Consider the following 16340-nt stretch of genomic DNA (forward strand, 5'->3'; position numbering starts at 1 on the left):
GAATTGTCAATGTCAGGAGACAATAGTCGGTGTGGTGAAACAGTGGCTAGTATTTCCAATCCAAATCCAAATTTTACGGAAGATCTATCTGATCCCAACTCGCAGCAGCTGCGTGTAATTGTAAGTGTCATCTTCCCCTAATCGACATTCTTAGACGTGAGCCTAAACACATTGATACGTGAATTTTGAAATTGGTTTAAACTTATAAGTATTATTTTTTTCTTTGAAGTGTAGGTTACGGCCATAAGCTTCATGAAAAATATGAAAATTGCAATAGACGCATTCCATGCCTACATCTTCTGGAAGACGTAGAACCTAATTATAATAGCACGATAGATTTAAGTAAGTCAAAGAAATTGTCTAGACTATAGTGAATTGCTCCCGCAGCGAAGCAGAAGATCAAGAAAGTGAACTATAAAAACTTATGCAAAGCATATAAAAAAGATTTTCAAGGACCGACAATGAAATTCCACTATTTTTTTTCCTTTCTTTATAGTTCAGAACAATACGGCGGTATTGTTACGAAATTTATTCGAGCATAAAATACCCTGTTCAGAACTGTATAGCCCAAACTAACCAGAATGACTACGCAATGTTTCAAACACATGACCACTAAGCCTATACTTACACGTACGGTACGTTCAAAAACCGTTACAAAGCGTTTCAGCGAGTCATGTGAACGTAATTAAAGTTTCCAAAGCGGGGTAGCGTTCTGAAACCGCGCTCAGAACTACCTATCAAAACTGCTGGCTAATAGTGGTTTAGTTTATTATGCAGTATAGTTAATGAGTAATGGCTGGCGTTAATGAATAATTAAGTAAGCGAGAGATTTTCCTCTTTGGGATTTCCTGGTTAATACGATACTTTCTCGAAATAGGGTGTGGAGTTAATGCCCTTTGCCTACTTAAGGCAAATAATTATGTTCGGGCAGATATTGTGACAGCATTAGCTTGTGGCGTGCAGAATATAGCTCAGCTAGCTTACTTGTATTGTATTATAAAATAAACGAAATGAAATATTTAACGTTGTATTTTCAGATTTAAAATATGAGAAATGAGTCTTGATTACGATACGACGATGTCAATTTCAGCTCAAAGAAGCGATGTTATCACCTGCATAAAACAAAAGAAATAGTTACTTTCCTACAATATCAAACCAATCACCAACTCATTTCACAAAGCGAACAAAAGAAAGTTTATCAAAAGTCGTCCTTCCAAAGGGCTACAATATTCCAGTTAACCCTCAATTAAAAATAAGGCCCGAAACGAAATCCTTAAAAGAAAAATCAGATTAAATAGCAGCGAACGGAAAATGGAGACACGTCGTGGTTTTGTCAGGGCTTTCAAAGTTAATCAAATGGACAATCTTCCAGCTCATAGCCTCTCAATTAGCCCCACTTTGTATCCCATTACAAGGGAATTTAAAAAAGCAACGGAAATAAGCTGTTTAGTAAATAATGAACTAGTACAACGGTCTTTTTAAACAAATTGCTATTGAATTATGGACAAAGCGGAGGGAAGTTTTTGATGAAATTTGTTCGGTGAATTTAATTTTTTGTTATTGGTTTTTCCCATGTGAAGAGAATGTGGATGACATACAACGGATCGTGAAAATTATATTATCTGTTTGGGAACTTACTATTTTTGCTAATAAAAATATTTTTTTCAATTATGACTTAATATAGAAAGACTAACTAATACCAATACGTCAAATTTAATGTAAATTTAAGAGATAAGCGATCTTATGTCGGCGGTCGGTCTCTCCGACATGTTAAATCGATTCACGCCAACAAATAGGCCAACAAGGTATGTACACAATTTCAGTCAAAGTAAGAATACTTTTATGAGACAAGGCTCAAGTTATACAACTTCAGAACCAAAGACAATGTCCCGAGTTTGGAATATAAGTTCGAAATGAAGGCTGTAACTGGATTGAATACAAGCACTCGTGCAATAACAAGAAAGCCCTAAAGTAATGGCTTATTCAAATTTAACGGCGGAAAAACCGCAGTTTGGAAAACGATCCCGGGAACACACCTGCGTCAAGCCTTTGAAGGAGACTTTGTAGGGGTTCTATGTAGAGGATATTTAAAGACGTACTTGGAAAGTAGATTTTTTCGTTAAACTTCAATTTTCACAAAAATGTATTCATAGAGGTTGTAGTCAAATTATACATACACGACATTTTATACCAACATATTAACTTTAAAGGACAGGAGGAAAACTATAACGAGACGTATTAAGTAAAGGATCACATAATATTATATTCTAAAGCGAGGCCTACTAGCAATTTATGTTACATCGCCGACTGTTAAGGTAAACTGCATTCAAAAGTTTGATCAGATACTGTAATGAACATTGCATACAAAATCTTGCTAGTCTAAACCTCGCTTAACAAAGACAACATTTCAGGAAGTTGTAAATATTGAAATATAAACTATTCTTTTGTGTCCAGTGAAATTCATGGATTTCGAATAAAATCATAAATATAGTGTATTCTGTTGGTTAAAGGAAAATCGACAAATGCTCTAAGTATCTATGATCAAAAGTTCCAAACTACTCAAAGAAATTTTCAACATAACGAAATGGAACTTTAGTATAAGTTCTCCAAGATGCAAATATCCTTTTACAGTCTCGATTTATATGTAGAAGCGCTTTTCAAGGAGCGCTGCAACCTTTAAAACTTTTCTGTCCGTGGGCAACATTCCAACCTGTCAGGGATAAGTGCTCGACAGGGTAAACACTGTAGAATATAAAAGATGATGTTGCTGTTGTTGAATATTAAATATGATCTCTATCAATCCTATTTGATTTTCATTAGTCAGATAGCTCTGGGCAAAGTCATCTTGGTAACGCTTGTGGTGTGGACGTATCAGATTATACAATTTTGTCCGAATGCCCTGGGTCCTTAGCTTCAGATTTTGGAACATTTTTCGAGTTTCTTTAGCCTTCGTTGATTTGACCTTATTTTGACCATCACGTTGGAAATAACCTCGTATTCTTGAATCCCTGCTCCGTCTACACCAATGTTTATTGTTATGTTTATTTACGAAGTAATCTCGTAGATTTATTTACAAAGGTATAAAATAGGGATCAAATCATGTTTACAGAGCAGACAAGCCTTTCAAACAGATGTATTCAGTACCCCTAGTGTAATTTTAGTCGATAGCGAAACGTGACGTACGCGTTTGCGTTAAGTCTCATTTTGTATGGGTTTTTGAACAGCGCGCCAAGCGGGACGTTTTGGAAAGTCAAAAATCTCATACAAAATGACACTTAACGCAAACGCGTACGTCACGTTTCGCTGTCGAAAATATTTACACTAGGGGTACAGGGCAGAGTTTTCATATATCCGTCCAATAGACATTTATAGAAAATAAATATCTATTATTCTGTGTGTGTATTATTATTGTGTATTATTGTGTGTTATTGGTGAAGTGGGCAGACGCATGCGGGAGTGTGGTCATGACCCTCGCTCCGGGTCGTTTTTGATGCAGAGGTTGTCCATCGCCGTTCAACGTGGCAACGCAGCGAGCGTGATGGGCTCCTTTGCATCTGGAGGGGCGCGGGGCGAGTTGTGCGGAAAATTTTTGTGTGTCGGTTAGATTTAGGATTTAGTTCAGTTTAGGTTAAGATTTTTGTGTTTGTTATTCTGTTAGCATGAATTTTCAATTACTTGACCCTTTAGTAAACTAAATTATTCAAAATAACAAGTTTATCTCTCCGAGTTTCACTGGTGAAACCGTTTGATTTACGGTCCCTTTGATTCTCTGAGTTTCTCGTTCTGGCCGGATCCGGAAACAACAAGACTCCAAAGTTAATAAAGTTCTAATTTAGAGGGTTATTTCACCAATCAATGGATTTTAATGGTTATAAATGGTAGTATTTTAAAGGTAACAGCCTGTTTAACTTATAAGTTTAAGAAAACAAACTGATCTAGCCATTTTTGATAATACTTTAAGGACGGTAACGGAATTTACAGTACCTAAGAAAATTTTACATACAAAATTAGGAGCCTTTTTGTGCTTCAGTGTGGATTGAAAGAGATCGTGATGATGAGCAAAAATAGAAACACAAAATGTCGATAATCTAAAACGCTTTAGAATATTATTATCTCTGTAAACCTCTGAAATACTGACTTGGAATTATTTTAGTAATCCCTCGAGTTGCGTGAGCGACTTACTACCTAGGCTTTCAAACGGATGTATCTTCTCATTTCAAATATATCATGTATAAATCCTCAATTAACCCAAAGATTTTACATACATCCTCTATTCGATCGTACCACACAAGAATATTAATGCAAAAACAACGAATTTGTGGAACCAAAATAACGGACGGTAATAAAATTTGTCGTAATTTCATTCCCATTACACGGTTATAATAAAAACAGTATCATGAGTTTGCGTGAGACGAATTACGAGATAGCACGAGGGGTGGTTTTTAATGAGTTTCTTTATACGTGATGCCGTTTTTATGAGAGAGTTTACAACTGTTGAGGAATCTGTAGATGTAAACATGTGGCCAAAACCTAATTTGTAGATAGGAATTACACGGGCATGGACAAGGTCTACTTTGTGCAGCTAGCTTAATAAGCAGCAGACTGTATTGTATGTATATCGTTTAGGGATTGCAAACCGGATTGATTTTCAATCCGGCCGGATTTTGGCCATAACCCGGCCGGATCCGGCCGGACCGGATCCGGTTTGGTATAGGGATATCAAAATTAATTAAATGACATATTTTTCTAGTTTTTTGCGTAATACGTATTCCTAAATCTATAATTTGAAGTTAATAAATAACTTCTTAACAATAAAATAACCCTTAGTAGTAAAAAGTGTGACCTTGTCAATATCACTTAAAAACCCAAATATGAAATCGGTCATTTATTATATATAACCATTCACAAATGCTCAAATTTTCGTTTACAATTATAAATTTGATCAGTTTCCAAAGCCCGGTAATGGGATGTGGGGTGGGAATTGGAACTCCTTGAAATGACAAGTTTTTGTAACTGTTCATTGATTGAATTCTTTGTAACGTTGACATCCATTCTAGTAAGAAAATAAAATATTTTACTATTAACCAAAATGATATTAAATTTTCCCTCATTTTTTGCCCAAGAAAGTAGTAGTCTGTATGATTTAAAAAAAATACCTTTTTTTTATTTACAGAAAAGTATATTGGTCAAATTATAGGGAATGGAACACGACACGACGATCTCATGCGAAAAATAATAGAGTGTAGGATTGAAATCCATCGCGGAAAGGGACTCCTTAAGAAAAGTACATGGATCAAATAAAGAATTGGCTAGACGTAGAGTAGCATGTACCATTAAGGAAATTGCATAAGATTGGATGAAATTATAAATACAAAAGATTCTCTCTCAAATTGGAATAGAAAATTAACAATATTTTATCATATATATATAAAATCGAAGTAAACTAAAGATTATCAATGTTATCATTTCATTTCATACATTCATGAGCGACCGGTTTGGCCTAGTGGGTAGTGACCCTGCCTACGAAGCTGATGGTCCCGGGTTCAAATCCTGGTAAGGGCATTTATTCGTGTGATGAGCATGGATATTTGTTCCTGAGTCATGGGTGTTTTCTATGTATTTAAGTATTTATAAATATTTATATATTATATATATCGTTGTCTAAGTACCCTCAACACAAGCCTTATTGAGCTTACTGTGGGACTTGGTCAATTTGTGTAATAATGTCCTATATTTTATTGATTATTTATTTTTATTATTTATTCATTTTCAATACAAACTTACAATCTTATATTCATTCACACATGTGACACATATTGATTAGCCCAGCTCTACATTATGACACTCTTTTCTTCTCTTTAGCATAAATTACAAATGCTTTCCATGGCATCTCCATCGTTTATTTTTTCCTTCTATTACAGTATTTATGTAATCGTCGTATCGTGCCACCAACATGAAAGGCAACTTCTGTTCCCAGTCATCGTCATAATGAATATATTTTTATTTAACTAAATTTAAACTTTTTCATTCGTTTTATGCTCTGTTCAAGTTCATACCTCTCATCCGTCGCCTTTTCCTCATCTAAACCGCACAGTGCGTGCTGTATTTAAGCGTTTTTTTTATTTGACCGGATCCGGTAGCTCCTGAAAAGTGCCGGATCCTGCCGGATTACCGGATCCGCCGGACCGGATTGCAATCCCTAATATCGTTGAATTTAGACTAAGTTATCAAACGTTACCAATGCCAAATTTCGGCTTCTTAGCTGTATCAGAAAAACGGTGTACCTGACACTTCAGAAATGCCCCTTACAGCATCAATAGTTTCATTGTGGCATTGCAGATGAAGGGTTACCACTGAGCTGCAAAATAATCGACATCGTCCGTAGCCATAGAAAACGAGCGCTACATGTAGGTAGTTAAGCTAAGATTTGGAGCGCCCGCAGCTCGATACGCTGGTGCCAGGTACCGAAGTTCCAAACGGTCTATGCTTACACAAAGAAAATTTACGCAGGGAACCAACGCAGCGAAATATTCGAATTTCATTGGATGCAACGATACAAACACTATGAAGATATCATTTGTTCTCTATTGTTATATATATTGGTATTGGCGCAAGATGTGCTGCGAGAAATAATAACGCCTTTATTCTAAAAATCGAGTTCATTATTCTCTATAAATTAGAATAAATATAATTTCACCACAAAATATGTAGAAGCAGTAAATTTACTTCTTTTTAGCTGTAATAAAAAGGATTTTAGCACATCTTCGGCAAATCTAGGTCGACCTCGTAAAAACATGAAACTTTGAACAGAGGTTTCAGTCTCATACTACGACGAATCTAACCCAGAACATAAAATAAAACATGGCGACATTAGGGGTTATTCATTGCTACTCCATAGCGGGCCAAAGCTGTGAACGAGGCGCTAACGTAAGATACATACTAAATAAAACGTCAACAGTTTCAGTATCATTTCGTAGCTTAATTTATGACATTGTATCTTCTATGCAATTTTGACAGATGCAGATTTATTAAGTGATACGAAGTCAAACATGTAGTGTTGTAGAACTTGTAGACGGATCGCCTGCAACTTCAGAGTTGCAAATGCATTGTTGCCGGCCTTTCAGGTAGTACGCTATTTTATTGAATAGCGTATCGGTATGGGGCGACAGTTCATTCCACAGTTCAGCTGTCGCAGCATGCTGTCCAGTGTCAGTTTCTCGGTGAATGTTTCAGCAAGGTTCAGCGCGCATGCCGATATCGAAATTTAGTCATTGCTTCTCTTTAGTCTCTTTTGCTCGAATATCCACTTTATGAATAAATTCCATTAAAATGTGTCCATGCAATTTTGCTGATCGGTGTGCATACCTATGGGCAAATGTCTGAAGGTTGCCGGACGAAAAGCGTTCCGCGCCCGGTAAGCAAAAGCAGAGAGTAACGATTCATTTTATGTATAAAGTATTAAATAAACGAACGTAAAGTTCAAAGAACTGCGTATTCGGTCATTTACAGCGATAAATTGGAATGGAAATAAAGAATTATTGACGTGTTCCCGAAAGTAGAGGATTGGAGCCAAAAATTTTTGCTTCGTAATTCATCCGGATATATCGTCGGGCGTAGTTTTTGCTATCATTTATCAATATTGTGTGTATCTTTCACGAAAATGTCCCTATCAGCAACTGTATACGGCTAAGATATATCAACAACTATACGAAACAAAATTAACTATGAAGAAATAGCAACTCGCAGCATTTTGTTGCGAAGTTGAGTTAAGACGAAAGTGGTCGACCGCCCCAAAACCGCAACAACCGTCATACAAACGTAGTTCCCATTTTCCTCTTTGGTTACTAACATTAATGAAAATATTTTGACAAAATTTGCCATCGCTATGCCCCTTTATTGCATTTTTTTCGAATTTATAATTATTATAAAAGATAGGAGCATTTAAAAAAAATTATTTTTGCCAAAAACTTACGTTAAAATCCAGAGAGGAAAATGACAACGAACATCAATTATTAATTAACTCGAGGACCTAACCTTTCGCCCGAACCTTGCACCTCAGTGTAAATATACGTGCTATCCAGCTTTATTATGGAATCAATATCGGCTATTTGCTCCGTGTAATGGAAAAATATCTCATGCGATCTCGGGCGTGCAGCGGCGTTTACTTTTAACTCTATTGAAAACTAGGTATTTCGTTTGATGCATGTCTGATGTATTTCGTTGTCGCTTAGATATAAGTTATTTACGTACCTATTAGAAAAAAAAAATCCATAACATTAAACTGATACTTACTTTTTTTGGGTTAAAATTCTCCTTTTCCAAAATCATTGTCACCTCTACCGCGAAACCGCCTCTCTGTCGCTCGAATATGAAAGAGCGATAGAGAGGCAGCTATGAGCTAATGATATTCCGATTTTCGTTTTTGCGTTTAGTCCTCGGGTTTGCTTTTGACGCTGCGGTGGTTTCAAACGATACGTTATACGATAGTATATAAATGTATACAGAGGCTACTAAAACATAACCCTTGTAATCGGGTCAAAATATTGCAAGATTTCGCTTGTTTTACAAGATACAAGCTTCAGTCAAACGGGCCCCTGTAATCACTTTAAAGTGTAGTACAAAATAGAGAACCCGATCAGCCATGCCTCATTCAATTGGGCACAATTTGGCTCACAAATCATCATAAATTCAATTGATTAACGACCGTCAATCGGCCAGTTTGCGGTAATCCGTTACCGTAGACTACCTGTCAACTGTAGACTACGCATTAAGGTGACGCATCGTTACACTATCAAATCTAAAGGGGCCCAATGATTACCAGTTCGTTGGATTCACTGGGCCTGTCAGTTATTCGCGATTGTCAGCGTTTGCGAATAATTGACAGACCGATATCGTCCGGCGAACTGGTAATCAGTGGGCGCTTAAAAATGCGGAGCTTGCTTGCTTAGTTGCTTCCCGAAACATGCGCTCATCCCGATACTTCGCGCGTGGTGAATTTGCTTTTGCGCTAGCTTATTCTATATGGTTGTATGCGGCAAAACGGGTTTTACCATTCAAAGCAACAAAAAAATCAAGAATTAATCGAAAAATCACAACTACAGAATTGAAGTGTATCTTCTAGATTTTTCAGACTAATCTAGGTTAGAGGAAAATTTTGATGCTTGAATCGATCCCATTTGCCAGTACAATGTAAATGTTTGTTTAAAAAGAGACATCTTTAATATGAGATTATCTTCTATACAAGTTAACCGATCGTGTAACGGCAACTACAGAAATAATAGTGTTTAATACAATCGTGATATAATAGAGAGCTTTTCAGTCGAGTACCGTGTTTAAACAACTGAGCTTGCTGAGTTGCCTAAATAAGGTACGAGATTGAAAAGCTTGATTATATCACTATTGTATACAATACCTATTACTTTTTCTACCAGTTATCAAAAATAATACTTTTTTACTACAAAACCTTAATAATTAATGAAAATTGGTAAGTATCTCAGTAGACAAAAATATAGTACAATAGAATTAAACGCGCGACTTCCACCCCGCTCCCCTTTAGTCTTTTCTATGGGAGCGCGGCGCGGCGGCACGTGATTAATAAACATTTTTTATAGTTGACTACAGCGTATCGAAATAAATCTTGTTGAGTTGGAAGCTCATACATGAAAAGTACACAATTATAGTTTGGTATCCATAATCTTAATTCAATTAGACTAGTAGAAAAGATTGATAAACTTTTGTTACACGCCAGGCGAAAACTTATCAAGATTATCAAGACGAGACCAAAGAAATCCTATGCAATGAGAAGCACGACTTTTGTCAGAATTATGGTGAACTATGGACTTATGGGTCTCCGTATGGCCCTTTTCATGTAGTCCGCATCAAGAGACCGCAGATCTGGAAGACCAAAAGGAAGATGGAAAGACGAGATCGTAGAGATAGCCGGAAAAAACTGGACAGTAATAGCGTCTGAAAGAGACGATTGGAAATGCCTGCAGGAGGCCTTTACCCGCCGAGGGATCCACACACAAACTACACCGAATGTGTTCTAGTAAAAAATTATGTTATACTTATTCTTACAAAAAAACAAATATTATTCTTATTGTTATGAACATTTTTTGTTTTAAATGAACGTAATTAATTTAATGCAAATGAAAAAAAAACTATGATGAAAATGATTGATTTATTAATACATGTATATTAGAACATTACAAACCATATATAATATATTCGTTTCTTTTAAAATGCATTCATTATTAAGAAAAGGTAATCTAAGCTAATTTATCATAGCTTTTTTTGTTTTTATTATTATTATGGAGCATATACACACCGGTATATATGCTCCATAATAATAAGGCTTTTCACCGGAAAAGCCCTGTTAAATTGCATCCCGCACTACACTTAGAACACGAAAGCTGTGGGGTGAAGGAAGAAGCAGAAGGGTGTATGCTACGATTGCTGCGGTCGAATATTTGGGGGTGCAAGCAGACAATTCGCTTCCACGGTATCCCTGCGCGAAGCATATTTTATACTACAACAGGCCATGTATATCCCTAGATTATCTAGCAGAATACTCTTATGTTTAGGTATTATTTACGCGCGGAGGGCTATAACCGCGAAAATCGAAGTTCGTCAATTGCGGGAAGTTTTCTCCGTCACTCCATAACGTCTTAATGAGAGTAAAAGAGAAAGATCACCGCAATTTGCGAATTTCGGTTTTAGCAGTAGGCCCCCTGGGGTGCCTTAGGCCAACAACAACAACAAGTTAAGAGCCTATGGGTGAGCAATGAGCATGAGTCGTCCGGGTAAGTGGTCTGTGTCCGTTATAAAGGATCAATTCCACGCATTTTCCTATAGAATTAACGATAAATTGCGCCCTAATGCCCATTGCCATTACAAAGCAATTAATCAAATCGAGAGAAATGAAAGTCCCAAAAATAAGGAGTTTCTGAGCTGATAAACATCGTTAGGCGGCTAAGTATCCGGGTCCTATATATTGTTTGATACAAATGGTGATTATTACGAATATTACGATTCTAAAGGAAAAGTGGGAGGTTTTGTGATAATGATTTATTTAATCTTTATTACAGAAATCAGCGACGAAATATATATACTCTTAGTACACTTTTGACTTCTAAAAACGGTCCAGAAGACTGACATTTCTCTGACACGTAACAGTTTATCCGTTTTCTATAAAAGGGATGTCTCATGTATTCAAAATTATTTCACAACATGCACGAAATAAAGCACCAGAAAAACATTAGAAAAACCTAGACCGCAGTTATTTTCAGACCCAACTTGATCGTGACGTCATTGTTCTGTATTTCATAGAGATTCCATAGTGGTTAATCGTTTTGACAGTTCGAAAAAAGAAAGTGAATTGACTAAGCAGTCAACTACCCTAATATACCCCGCACCTACTATAAAAAAAGTTGTGATTGGTCACAAAAAAAATCCTAATATGTACCTATATCAAACATCTTGCACGATATTACATTCTATTATCTATTAAGCTCTTTTATTCTGAGTTAGAGTATGTCTCTTAACTCAGTGGCCGCTTGGCAAAGGCCTCCTCCAGTTCCATTGGGGTCTGTCAGGGCCACTCTTCTCGAGTTCGGGCCCGCTGTGAGTATGAGTTCATCCTCCCATCTTGTTCGAGGTGTCCTCTGGCTCCGTGTGCAACCTCTTGGATAGCGATTCGTTACGATTTTGCTCCATTTTTCCTGCCTGTCTCTTAACATGTGGCCAGTCCATCGCCACTTCTGCTGATCTATTTTAGTGAGTATGTCGGTCACTTTTGTTTTTTATCTCAGGTCTTCATTTCTTATTTTGTCTAGTCTGCGTGTTCCCGTCATACTTCGTTCCATAGACCTCTGGCAGTATTTAAGCCTGTCTCGGTGCTCTTTATTGAGTGCCCATGTCTCACATCCGAATGTAATGCAGGGTAAGATATATGTGTAAAATACTTTTCTTGTTATGGTAATGCTGAGGTTAGTGGACTTCATGACTTCCTTCATAGACCAATATTTTTTCCATCCATTGGTTATTCTTGTATTTATTTCTTTGCTAGTGAGGTCTTCCGGAGATATCAGTTGGCCAAGGTATGTGTACTCTTCTACATATTCTAGTAAGGTTGTATTTGTGATAATTTCTGTTTTTATTGAATTGGTCATTAACTTTGTTTTTGTGGTGTTCATCATTAGGCCAACGTTTTTGCTTTCCTTGCATAGTGACTCGATATTATATTATAATACGATAGTCTCTCGTCACTAGAGCTCAGAAATCTAGACAGATTAATTCTAGTTTGTTGCCACAAAAGAAAACCTCACAGTACAAAAATAAGGCTTTCTCTACCTGGGAAAGCGCTATGTACGCGTTTACAACGGTGATGATATATCGTTTAGGACAGAATAAATAATAGTACTACCATACAGAAAGGACATTTCCCACAAATCTGAAATTTGACAGCGATTCAGGGACAAATCATGGTTTCCCTTTCTAATGTATAGCACTATCCCTTTTGACTATTTAGGGTTGTCAAAATTCAAGTTATTATCTTATCTGTGGTTGTGCATGCATAGGAACGTCAAGTTGTGCTAACCCTAGTAATTGCTCTGAGTAATGCTGAGCCGAAGGGAGCCAAGAAAGCCTGAAACGAGGATTGTCACCCCACTGCCGTAACATAGCCAAGTGGTGTATTCTTCTGTGATCTTTTTCGCTATGTGTAGACATCTTCCATTGGTCTTCCATCTTCTTCAGTCACTGGTGAGGATCGTGACTCCGCTTGCAAATTTTCCTTAAGGCAGCTTTCCACTTCTCCCGGTCATTTGCTTAGTGTGTGTAGAAATAAAGCTTTTTTTATTGGTTTTTGCCAATTCCACATCAATTTGTTTGGGGAGACCCTAATAAATATAGTTTTGGATTCTCATTTCATCTTGTTCCTTTCATTTGTTGTCTAGCACTAAAATGGTAAAGTATGTACCCTTTTTTAAAAGAACATAATTAAGCTACTCATCATAAACATCTCACTAGTTAGATTTTTATTTAGTTATTTTATAGAACTATAGATATCATCGCTATTATGAAATGTACTTGAACCTTTAAAAATAAAAATAAAAATTGTTTATTTCAGACATGTGTCCATATAAGTATTAGTAAAACTTAAAAAGACTAGGTTAGTTAATTTACATACAAAGTATAATAAGAACAAAAAATGCAAAAAAAAAAAAAAAAATGTTAAACAATTCCATTGGCAGAAGCAAGCAGTGAAAATAATTTATTCACTACTTGGTCCTACCAATGACCACATCAACCCAGTACTTTGTTAGCGGGCAGTCCAGGCGCTCCGCCAACACCCTCAGCATACAGTTGCTGCTGCCACGCACTCGCTTTAGCATTGAGGCAATTCTTTTCCGCCTTTAACTGCTATTTAAAATATAAGTTTTGTCCAGAGTACTGACAATAAATGTCAGTAATTAACCTTTTCAACGCTTTCTCCCTCGCATCAAAATGTGGCATACACGCCAATATGTCAACTATTGAGAAACAAATTTAAACCTTATCTGTCAACAGTAAAATTGCTTTGACAGCGTCTGCCATGACCTCTTTAGTGGTTGTTGGCGTGGTAGGCACGACAGCACACAACCACTTTAGTGGCTCTGGGCGTTCAAAAGATTGTTAAATAATATACACCTACACATTTTCTTTGGTTCATGTGCAAGAACTAATTATAATAATATATTGGTGAGCACAGCTGGTGATGATGCCTAGAATATATTAGATCAATTTATTCTACCCATCTGATAATACAAGGACATAATGGAAGGCATAATAATTAGCTTAAATCTAAAATACCAAAAATGCTAGTAGCATGTCCTCATTGTATCGCAATGCTGATACATTGTATGAGGAAGCGGCCAGCTCTTTGGTCATCAGTTACGTCAACCAGAAGCTTCACCCGCCCTTGGTCCCTAGGGCCCCATGGACCCAGAGATTCAACGCCATATGGTTCTAAATGGTACTCTTATATTTATTATGTTTCTAATTGATTCAAATTTGACTGCCAAACTTTCTTGAATAGTGGGCTAGAGGCCTAGAGGTTGAATCATGTTTAAAAATGTTAACATCGATTCTTAAATAATCTTGAGTCTACCTGTCACACAGAGACTATTGTATTCATTCATAAATATTCATTAATAGCATGTCAATTTTATTAATTGTTGACTACGGCATGTTTAAAATCTATGATTTTTATTGACACAAGGAACCAAGAATATCTTCAATTTTGCACATGTCTAAAACTTTGTGTTAATTTCGAAATTTAACTTAATTTTAGATAAATTAAAAATAATCAAGTTAATGCCACAACTTGAAGTTACTACTAGATACCTAATGATCATAGCTTGCTGTATTTTGTGGAAACTGAATAATCATACCAATAAAATATGCCAAGCATTTATTTACTTCACGAATGCAGCTATGTACACATTCACGTTTCTCAAACGATGGTTTATTTAAAACAAAACAATGACATAAAAGGAGAAAAAGTACTTATTACAACACTAAATATTAAGGTCAAAATGTTAGTTGCGTTTTCCGATGCTAGTGCACACATTAATAAACAATAAAATTTAATAAATATGGTTACGAAACTTGTTTTGCAGTCGGCTGTCTACTGTATTACGTTGCCGTAATTTAGCTCGTACTATAGAAAGTCGCTCACTTATGTACATTTCATAAATGGGTCAATGGATTTTACATGAGTACCAAGGCAGTAACAACAATTAACTTCATGAATATTGATATATTTCGAGTAAAATGTGTTTATAAAGCAGTAGTTTTCTATAATATCGATCGGTTTTCTTAACGAATAGCATAATACGTACCAATAACCTCGCCGGATCAAAATCTCCACAATAATTTTCAAAAGTTCCAGTCCAGATATTGCACTCAAAAACAATAACACATTGCACTTATTAAAACTGCAAATTTTATTGTTGTTTTTTCACAAACTCGTAAAATGCGATAGGAAACGAAACAAAACTCTTGCGAACAACGACGGCGCCACTGAGCCATTCGTATGCAAGTGACATTTGTATTTGTGTTGCCTGGGTAAAAATTGTTTTTTTTTAACATTTAAATTATTACTGTAATGTTCTGCCGCCACGCCAGAGAGAGCACTATCACATTACATAAACCATAGAGTAACTTATACATAGTAAACATACTAAGCCTTGAACATTTTTTTGAGAAGTTTTTACTCGATGCGCAGGGGGCCTACCGCGAAAATAAAAGTTCGTCAAATGAGGCCATTTTTCTCTGTCACGCTAATTACGTCTTAGTGAGAGTAAAAGAGAAAAATCCCACAATTGGCAAATTTTGGTTTTCGTGGTAGGCCCCCTGATGCGTCAAAGCGTTTTGTTTACAGAGGGCCTACCGCGAACCACGTTCGACGTGTTGCCTCCCTGTCACACTTACGTATGAATTTACAAGTGGGACAGAGAGGCAACACGTCGAAGGCCCTCAGAGGCCTACCGCTAAAATCGAAATTTAGTTATCGGGCCTCTTTATCGCTTGAATATGCAAGAATGATAGACAGACAGATAATGAATTCGTGGTAAGCCCTCAGAATGTTGTAGTGGCGCCCTCTACACATAGTTTAGCGTAACTAACAGGTTTACCATATTTGCAATTGTAGATAACGCTAGCGGATACAATGCAAGAATTCGGAGTAACTATAGCGTCGATTGTGGCAGTTGATTTATTTTTAACCCCCGACGCAAAAAGAGGGATGTTATAAGTTTGACGCCAATGTCTGACCGTCTGTGTGTCTGTCTGTGGCATCACAGATTTCCATGTGACTTTTTTACGTGAAAGCGATTTTCCTTACGGTGGTTCTTAACGTGGTTAACTATATTTTATTAAAATCCATCCAGCAGTTTGAAGGGCTCCTTTCCAAAGTGATTGTTTGATATTGTTGCACTTTAAACTATTCATGTCAAATATTGGTAACGATGATCTTATATTCCGTGAAACGTAAAACGTCCCTTGCTCGGATCCGACATCGGGGCCGTTTGCATGTGTCAGGCTGTTTTCCGTTTGACGAAATATCAGGACAGCGTTAACAATATTTGGAATGTAAAAATTGTCTCGAATAGCCGAAAATATACATTTTTTAAACTAGATATGTAGATTTATTTTTAAGTAGTAAACATATTGTATAACGGTGTCCCGATGCAAACTAGGGTGGTAGCACCCGTTAACTGGTACCCTTTTACAAGTGCCCGGCAACCGTGTAGATCTAATAACTGTTATAATCAAAGGTTATAAAGAAAAACATCGTA

The 16340-nt window shown here is 36.6% G+C and overlaps 1 protein-coding gene across 6 annotated transcripts in view; it reads right to left on the bottom strand.

The window, feature by feature from the left end:
* Positions 1 to 15068, bottom strand: part of LOC133518719 (protein lin-10-like) — a 247449-nt gene extending 232381 nt beyond the window's left edge. For 3 of the 6 annotated variants that reach the window (XM_061852393.1, XM_061852391.1, XM_061852388.1), the window contains exon 1: positions 14883 to 15068. The gene's annotated coding sequence lies outside the window, so the exon portion shown is untranslated. The remainder of the gene's footprint in view (positions 1 to 14882) is intronic. The other 3 variants (XM_061852395.1, XM_061852394.1, XM_061852392.1) reach the window with 2 other exon arrangements.
* Positions 15069 to 16340: the final 1272 nt, after the last annotated feature.

The sequence above is a fragment of the Cydia pomonella genome, chromosome 6 (genome assembly GCF_033807575.1).
Source record: "Cydia pomonella isolate Wapato2018A chromosome 6, ilCydPomo1, whole genome shotgun sequence".
NCBI lineage: Eukaryota > Metazoa > Arthropoda > Insecta > Lepidoptera > Tortricidae > Cydia > Cydia pomonella.